The sequence below is a fragment of the Piliocolobus tephrosceles genome, chromosome 18 (genome assembly GCF_002776525.5).
Source record: "Piliocolobus tephrosceles isolate RC106 chromosome 18, ASM277652v3, whole genome shotgun sequence".
Lineage (NCBI taxonomy): Eukaryota > Metazoa > Chordata > Mammalia > Primates > Cercopithecidae > Piliocolobus > Piliocolobus tephrosceles.
Window position 1 is genome coordinate 50,093,739 of NC_045451.1, and position 9,423 is coordinate 50,103,161.

At 40.6% G+C, this 9,423-nt stretch overlaps 1 protein-coding gene and 1 pseudogene across 3 annotated transcripts in view; one reads left to right on the plus strand and one right to left on the minus strand.

Moving 5' to 3' along the window:
- The window catches only part of MEP1B (meprin A subunit beta), a 21,643-nt gene extending 20,550 nt beyond the window's left edge, over window positions 1–1,093 (minus strand). For all 3 annotated transcript variants that reach the window (XM_023207484.1, XM_023207488.1, XM_023207485.1), the window contains exon 1: window positions 1,073–1,093. The gene's annotated coding sequence lies outside the window, so the exon portion shown is untranslated. The remainder of the gene's footprint in view (window positions 1–1,072) is intronic.
- A 183-nt stretch (window positions 1,094–1,276) lies between these two features.
- Window positions 1,277–3,688, plus strand: LOC111539599 (annotated as a pseudogene).
- The last annotated feature ends 5,735 nt before the right edge of the window (window positions 3,689–9,423 follow it).

A 9,423-nucleotide genomic window follows, 5' to 3' on the forward strand; every position in this document is an offset into this window, starting at 1 on the left:
GAAGGAAGGAAGGAAGGAAGGAAGGAAGGAAGGAAGGAAGGAAGGAAGGAAGGAAGGAAGGAGAATTAAAAGAACTTAAAAAATTTTTTATCAAAAAGACTAAACCGAAAAACATATATATTCAAAATCTTTCAGGTTCCTGATTCCAAAAGTCAATCAACCTCTTTCTCTCCTCATGCTCCCTGTGCTCTTTATGGCTTCCAACCCTGCTAACTACTCCTGCCCTGGCTTTTCCTACCCTACTGTTAGTTTTTCATCTATGTTTCTGGCCAATTCCCCCTTCTCAATAACTTCCACCAGATCTTCTTTCTATACCAGTTCCAAAAAATGGCACTGAGTTTCATTCTCGATCATCTTCTTACTTATTCAACACAACCTTCCAGGATAAATCAATAAAATCCAGTTATCTATGGAGCACCTGTTCTATGCAAGGCACTGTGTGAAATGCTCATCCATACTCATGGCTTCAACCATCTCTTACATCCTAATAACTCCCAAATATTTCTCGATCTTGAATGACCAGGTCATATACCAACGCTTTATTTGGTATCTCCACCACAGTGACTCTGATACATTTCAAATTCTGCATGCCAAAAACTAATTTCCACCACACTTCTCTGTCTCATGCTCCTCAAGGTTAAATTCTCCATTCTTGTTAAAGACATTACCATCCACTCAGCTACCCAGGACTCAATCCTGAGCACTAGAATCTCATTACCTTTACCCACCTTCTTTTTGACCTCTTACAGTCAATCAGTAAGTCTAACAAATGCCTCCCAAATAGCTTTTAGATTTATCCACTCTTGTCTATCCCCATTGAGAAAGTCTTGATTGGGAATCTCTTAATTCTTTCTCTGAATTTCCTCACTGGTCTTCCAACTGGTCTCCCTACCTTCTTTTTACCCCACTAACGACACATCTTCTATACTTCAACCCAAGTGATTATTTTAAACTGCAATTTTAACAATCACTGCCACAATAATACTTTTGGTGGCTCCATGTTATTAGTATACACAACAAGTTCTTTAACACAGGAAAGACCCAAGTCCTTTCCCACCTGGGTTCTGCCTACCTGCTCAACTTCTTGTCTCCCCACTCTCAATCTAAATTCCAGCTCAGAGTTTTCTCCCTTCTTCAAACCTTATCGGATCATGGTGCATTTGGCTAAAGCACCCTTCCCTTGTTATCAGAGGCCACACTAGCCCACATGGTGCCTGTGTGCAGATTAGAAAGAGGCACTACATCTGAGCAGGTGCTGCAGTTGCTGGCCGGCCAGATGGGTGAACAGCACTTTCACACAAAGAAACAAATGCCTCCTGGTGAACAGCAAGAACGTAAACCTGGTATTGGCTCCACTTGTTTCCTGGCCCAGCCACCTGAGAGCAGCCTCTTGAAGCAGCTCTACATCATTAATGGCATTCTTCATTCATTCCTCTCAGTCAAAAAGTCTTGCAGAATCTGAAAGCCGAGGTGGCATGGCTGCACCAGCTCTAGGAGGTCATGTCAGTTGTATAGCGTACAAGTTACACAACCTTTGTGGCAGTCCTGCTATATAGTGTCCTCTGCTTATAATGCATATGCTTTTCTATCCAGGTTGAGTTTAATGCCCCTCTGATGTGCTCCCATAGCTCTTTGAACATATCACTAATCATGTTTATTCCATTCTATCATAATTCACTTTTATGTGAATCTCCACTGAAATGCATGATCTTTAAGGAAAATAGCAGGGTTTTCAAATACCATATGTTTTCCCATAAGTGGGAGCTAAATATTACATACACGTGGATGTAAAGATGAGAACAAAAGACACTAGGGACTACAAGAGGGGAAAGGAAGGGAGAAGGGGTTGGAGAAGCCACCTATTGGGTGCTATTCTCAACTCCTGGGTCATGGGTTCATTTGTACCCCTAACCTCAGCATCATGCAACACACCCATGTAACAAACCTGCACACTTACCCCCTGAATCTAAAATAAAAGTTGAAATTTAAAAAAAAACTATAACAGGCTGGGTGCAGTGGCTCATACCTGTAATCCCAGCACTTTGGGAAGCCGAGGCAGGCAAATCACTTGAGGCCAGGAATTCGAGACCAGCCTGGCCAACATGGTGAAAGCCCGTCCCTACTAAAAATACAAAAATTAGCCAGGTGTCCTAGCACATGCCTGTAATCCCAGCTACTCAGGAAGCTGAAGCAGGAGAATTGCTGAAACCTGGGAGGTAGAAGTTACAGTGAGCCAAGACTTTGCCACTGCACTCCAGCCTGAGATCGTGCCACTGCATTCCAGAGCAAGACTCTGTCTCAAAAAAAAAAAAAAAGAAAGAAAGAAAAAGAAAAAGAAAATTTAAAAACTGTAGCAGGGCTTTTACTCAAACTTTTCCCAAACAGCAATTTCTACACTAATGCTGGTCAGTGACATCATTGTCACTAGTCCATAGATAAAATGAAGACCATGTTTAGAGCTTTGCAACACATTTAAGTTCTTCTATAGAAAAGCTGCCCTTAGTTTTGGATTTGATTCTTCTGACTTTTTAACATTTTAATACTAAACTAATAACATTATTTATTGTATGAAAAGAGGATGATAAAAGCTCTTTTATCATGTTAGATTGTTGTTGAAGTTCCTGACCTGGCAAAATAAAATGTTGATAAAACAATGCCAGTTCTTCAAGTTCTGTTTAGTTGTTTATGCGTTTTGTCATATGTATAATTGATCACAGGGAAACCACTGCTTTAAAATAAAGACTGACTCCCTGTGAGCCCATCAATCAGGCCCTGCACCTGTTTAGCAAAGTGTGGGGAGCAGTGCACGTGGAGATCTGCGCCTGCCTGCGCCTCCTCACCTGCCTCCACTACATCATGGGCGAGTACGCAGAGGCCCTGAGAAGCCAGCAGGAGGCAGTGCTGATGAGCGTGCGGGTGGCGGGCATCGAGCACCCCAACACCATCCAGGAAAACATGCACCTGGCCCTGCACTGCTTCACCAGCAGGCAGCTGCCTCCGGCCCTGAGCCTGCTGCGGGGCGCCGGCTACCTCACGCTGCTGGTGCTTGGGGAAGACACCCCGAGGTGGCGTGCTGGACATCGAGCGGGTGCTGCACAGGGTGATGGAGTACCACCTGTCGCCACGCTTCCTGGACAACGCGCTGGCCGTCAGCACCAAGTACCACGGACCCAAGGCCCTCAAGGTGGCCTTGGCCACCACCTCATCGCCTGGGTCTATGAGAGCAAAGCTGAGTTCCGGTGGGCCCTGCAGCACCAGAAGGAAGGGCTGCACACCCTCCGTTAATACTCAGCTGGACGAGGACCAGGAGAAGACCAAGGAGAGCTCCGAGTACCTCAAATGCCTGACCCAGCCAGCCGTGGTCCTGCGGAGCGCCATGAATGAGATCTACCGCAATGGCTCCAGCAACAACATCCTGCCCCTCAACTTCACAGCCCCCGGCATGGCCAGCATCTTGGAGCAGTTCAAAGGCATCAGTGGCATCCTCTTCATTCCTCTCAGTCACAAAGACTTGGAGAATCTGAAAGCCGAGGTGACGCAGTGACACCAGCTCCAGGAGGCCAGTAGAAACAGGGATAAGGCCGAGGAGCCCAAGGCCACGGAGCCCGAGCCAGTGGGGTCACCAGAGGACCTGGGCTCCCAGCCCCGGGCTGCCAAGGACTCTTCTTCCCCGAACTTGCAGGGATAGAGAGGGACAGGCGCCGGACAGTCAGTCGGTGGCCCCACTCACCAGGGATCCAGACTCCAGGAGAAGGGGGCATACCTGCCATGGGAAGAGGAAGCAAGGCCCTCTTCTTCCATGTTTCACCCCCACCGCACCCCCAGTATCCTCCCGGGACCCTGGCCTGGCCTGCTCCCCAAAAGATGTTTTTGCACTGGTTCAATGAATATATGATGCAGAGCCCCTCCCCCACAAAAAAAAAGACTGGCTCCCTAATCGTTATGTCCCTAGCATAACAGAGTAGGCGCTCCATAACTGTTGGTTGAATGCATTGCTGTATTGGTCAAGACACTAAATATTTCAGACAGAATCATTTAGGTTACGTTCATTGTTCATTTTGCTTATTTTTTTCTTTTTTCTTTTTTTTTTTTTTTTTTTTTGAGACAGAGTCTCACTCTGTCGCCCAGGCTGGAGTGCAGTGGCCAGATCTCAACTCACTGCAAGCTCCGCCTCCTGTGTTCACGCCATTCTCCTGCCTCAGCCTCCCGAGTAGCTGGGACTACAGGCACCCACCACCTTGCCTGGCTAGTTTTTTGTATTTTTAGTAGAGACGGGGTTTCACCGGGTTAGCCAGGATGGTCTCGATCTCCTGACCTCGTGATCCGCCCGTCTCGGCCTCCCAAAGTGCTGGGATTACAGGCTTGAGCCACCGCGCCCGGCCTTGCTTATTTTTTTCAAAGTAAATGTACATAGCCACACAAAGGAGCAAATCAAACAAAACCTTAAAGACTACATAAGCCCACCCTTTGAAACATTGTAATCATATTTTATCAGAAACATACATTAGTTGTGAATACTCCAAAGCGCATACTAACCCAAGCTATCTTCTAGAACATATGGAATGGTATGAGGCCATCTATAGTTTTCTCCAATGATGGAATTTCTAATTTGTGCCTGTCAAAAATAAATGCAAAAGGGCTACTTAAACGAATAAGGCAAACACTTAGGAAACAATCAGTAGTTAATCTAGAAATAAATGAATTTTAAAGCTCTCCCAGTTCACACAAACTGTGTGTGTGTGTGTGTGTGTGTGTAGCCCTACTTTTATCATAATATAACAAAGTTTCTAGGAAGAAATTACTAATTTCTATCATTAATTTTGTTAATATAGTTGAAGAAGGAATAATGCAAAAAATAGCTGTTGGAAAACTGAACTACAAATATTGGTAGATTTATAGCTTAGTTTCCCACACTTAAAGATTAAAAATATGCAAGAAAACAGTGATAGCAAGACCTTGATAATCTGGATATCACAATATCAGAAAAAGTCACACATGAGCTGGGCCAAAGTTTTCAAAAATGTTTAAAGGATTTTAAACTGTGTAATGGAAAATGAATAATATTTTACTAATGTATTTACCCAGTCAACAAATTGAATATTGTCCTAGAGAATAGAGATTCCTCGGTAATAAAGGTCCCTGGCTTCATGGAGCTTATATCTAGTGGAGGAGAGAAACAGTATGAAAAAAATATATGTTTAAGTAGGATGAATGCAATAGGGAGGAAATTAGAAAGAGAGATGTGAACAAGGGAAGAGGGATGAGGGAGTACATGAGATGGAGTGATCAGGACAGGCCCCTCTGAAGGGATGACATTTAAGGGGAAATAGGATCGCAAGAAGAACCAGCGTTGAAAGGGGTCCTGGGAAGGTGGTTTCAGGCAGAGGGAACATTAGTTATTCTGCTTCTGAGGTGGGAATATGCCTGGTATGTTTTGAATATGTGTTGAGACCAGTAGCATAATGAGTTAAGAGAAAACATGGATGAGATAAGAGGAGAGGAAAAGAGAGGAGAGGGGAAGGGAGAGGGGAGCAGAGAAGCAGGAGCTAAGTCATGCTAGGCTTGGAAGGCTAGGGCTAAATCCGGAGATGATTCTAAACCCATAGGTAACTATGGAAGAGTTTCAAGCCAGGAGGTGAAATGAAGTCACTGCCTGTTTGAAAAATGACTTTGCTGTGAGAGATAAGGACAAGTAACAGGGTAGAAAAGATTACAGGGGAAACATATCTGAAATAGAAAGATAAATTAGGAGGCTAATGGAAAAAACCAGGCAAGAGATGATGGGGCCTGAATTAGAGTGATGGAGAAAAGTAGACAACTTGCAGTGCGTGTTAGAGCTAGAAATGACAGAACTTGCTCATGGACTGGATGGGGAGTGAAGGAGAGAAGAGAAGCAAAGGTGACTCGAAGTTTTTACGTGTTCAGTTGAGTAGAGTCAGGTTGTGAGGATGACTTTATGAAGAGAGGAGAGTGGGGAGGAACAGTTTGGGGGGAAGGTCAGGGTTCACATGATCAGAGGACACCTTAGGTCTGAGATGTCTTGTAGACATTCAAGTGGAGCTGGCAAATTAGCACTTGGATAGACCAGTCTGGAGCTCAGGGAAAGGAGAGGACCAGAGATATGCCTTTGGATTAACTGGCATGGAGATGACATTTAAATCCCTGGACCAAGGTGAGATCAAGAGAGAGTACAGATAGAAGAGTAGGCTCAGGACTAAGCCTGGAACACTGCAGCTCTGTTTCCCGAGGGTGGGAGGACAGTGAGGGATGTTGATGCTTATGACATAGGAATTAAGGGAGTGACTCAGGACTGTGTTGGAAGGAAGAGCAGAATTTTACACGAAAAGATCTACTGGATAATTTCTAGGTCATATGGTGTACATATTTTAAATTATGATAGCTCTTATCAAATCAAATCTTCTTTCTTTTTTTCAAGTTTATATACTCTCCAGTATAATAACATGTTATAAACACATTCCTAAACAAGCATCCTGGTTTCTCTCTATCATCACCAAAAGGGATAGTAAGTAGTAAGTTTCTTAATATTTTTCAATCTAGTGGACAATAAACTATATCTTGTCTTTTGAAAAATAGTGCTTATTTCCATTCTGTGAGAGAACACTGAAAAAAATAGTGCTTTTATGATAATGAACTTTTTAGTCCCCCTAATCTACATGCAAGGTACCTGTGTTTATCTGTGTGGCATGATGACTTAGATGAAATCAGCACTCTTTATGAATAGGTTTGGGAGGGTCTTAACTTGGCAATTTTTAGCTAAGGCCAGGGTAGAAGTCACAAAATCTATTTTTTTTGTGGTAAAAAGCCTGATTCATTGAAGATGTTTACAAATTCAGTTTAATTTTGCTTCCACTAGATTGAATCTGTGAGGTCCTATTTTAAAATGAAAATGTCATATTACTCCAATGATGAAAATCAATCAAATCAGTAAGACTAAGACATATGTAATGAGTTATGGTGGTTTGAACCACACAGAAATCTGAGTAACGAAAGATGAAGACACAATTATATGCATTTCTTTGAATATAACATATTCATTGAATAAATGTGTCGCCATGGGCTTAACAAAATTCATGCTGTCTAATCTTTCTTAATTACTCTGAACTTGGCTTGCAGTGGTTAATGGAAGATTCTTCCTTATACTGTTTCAACTCACTCTATCAAGTCTGATGTCACCCTCAAAAAAATCCAGTCCCAAACCTAAGAGTAAAGATAAAAATTCATGTTAGCAAATTGGATTCAAACTCTCTACTTAAGAGATTATGTAAAAAAAAAATCCACAAACCTTCATTGATATCAAATATGTCCTGGTCCATTCCGCCATCTACATCTTTGATTAAAACAACAACAACAACAACAACAAAAATTGAACATTATGTTTATAAAAGGAGAAAACCTTTATCATTTATATAATCAGAACTAAGTGAGTTTCTTTTGGCCTCAAGTAAGTTACTACTAGATTCAGACTCAATATACATTGATTGATTGATTGATTGATTGATTGATTGATTAAGAATCTCCTATGAGCCAGGTTGGGCTCCAAAGAGCTTTTATGTATGTATTCTGTCCTATTGACTTTCCTTGAATGTCAAATGACTTCAGGAATAAGAAATTGGTCGCTCCATATGTTATTAAGCTTAATTTGAAAGACTAGAAGACTAGATTAAATAGGAAACAAATGATTAAATTTGGTCAAACTAGCCCAATCTACTCATACATGTATATCACTTGCTAGTAGTATACCTTGGAACTTTCAAGCAAAATTCTTAAGTTAAACTTGAATTACTATTTTAAGTTGCAAAGGTGTATATAATATGGCCAAATCTCTGAGTATGCAAGTGAATACTGAGTAGACTGTTATTACTGGGTCCGTCTGATTTGACACAAAATAACAAAAACATAACAGCAAGCATTTATGGGATGTCTGTGTGTCAGTCACTGTGCTTGGCCTTTCCTATACCACCATCTATTTCTCTGCTGGGCATATGAACCTTGGAACATGGACAATAAAATGTCGCTCCATAAATCAAAAGAATCCAATGTTAGATCAAAGTTCAACGCAATTATGCATCAATTATGCATATGTAATTATGTATGATATTTAGCATTAAATACGTCCTAGGTTCTCTATAGCCTAGAGCAAAACTCGAAATAGACTCACCAAAGTTTTCTGGAGTTGACTGGGAAATAAACACATAAACAAAATATATTATTATAATGCCCATGAATGGTCTTCTTGGATTCGGTTTATATCTAACCATTTGTTGTTTTGTCATTAATATTATGGATTATTTCCTGACATGTATTTAGGATGGCTAAATTGAAGTCTAAGATGACTTTTTGACCAAAGGGTCTTCTCATTTCGTATAGAAAATGAAACTGCCTGTTAAATCAATTTGAAGGTGAAGGAAACAAGAAACCAACTTCAAAAAAATGGGGGGAAAAGGCAGAACATAAGACTCTAGCTCTCAAATAAGTGCTCACTTCACACATGATTTTCTAAAGCATTCATAGAGCGATGTTTGAAAAAGCTAATAATTTATTCTCAATGTTGAAATAATATTGTAATTTATAACAATTCTTTAAAAAGAAATTTTATTCATGACTCATTAATCAAGTTATTTTACATTCATGTTTCTCCCAGAATAATTCTGCCTTCAAAGACAATACAAATATTTAAGAAAAAAAAGAGTACATTTTGTGATTAATTTTTTTTTCTGAAAATAGATTCTCCACAAATGGTCAATGAAACTCAGACTACATGTCCAAAGAAAAAAAAAACTAAGTAAACCTGAGAAATGTCTTAGTGTAATTAAATAAAAAAGCTCATAGGACTGTCTGGGTTATGTTACTGGTTCTACTAACTAAGGGTAATTCAGTTCACCTTCCAAGTACTCAAACTATCTATAAAATATGGTCAGTACCTGCTTTGCCCGGGTATTGTGAGGATTACAGTATATAATGTGAAAGAAAGCACATTGTGAGCTGTAATAAATTGTCACAAAAGTGTAAATTACAATTTTATTCAAATACAGCTTACGTATCTAAATATTAGAATCATTTGGAGTGTTTAACAAAACGTGGGAATGAACTGGATGAAAGATTACCATCATTTTTGACATTAACAAGTGCTTTGCATGTTTCACACTATAACCACACACAGGCATACACTCACAGAGGAATGCCAGGGCACCTATAGAATAAAATGATCAAGGATTTATTCCTAATTACAGTTTAACATGTATTCATCAGTATCTTTTTTTTGCAATGCTCTAGTTCCTATTCATTGAATATCACCCCAATATAATAATTGTTATTTTAAAATAACAACTGAAGGTTTTCCACCAGCCATTTGAAACTTCATTTAAAACCTTGGGTTGGTTTGTGACACAAACTACTTCATAG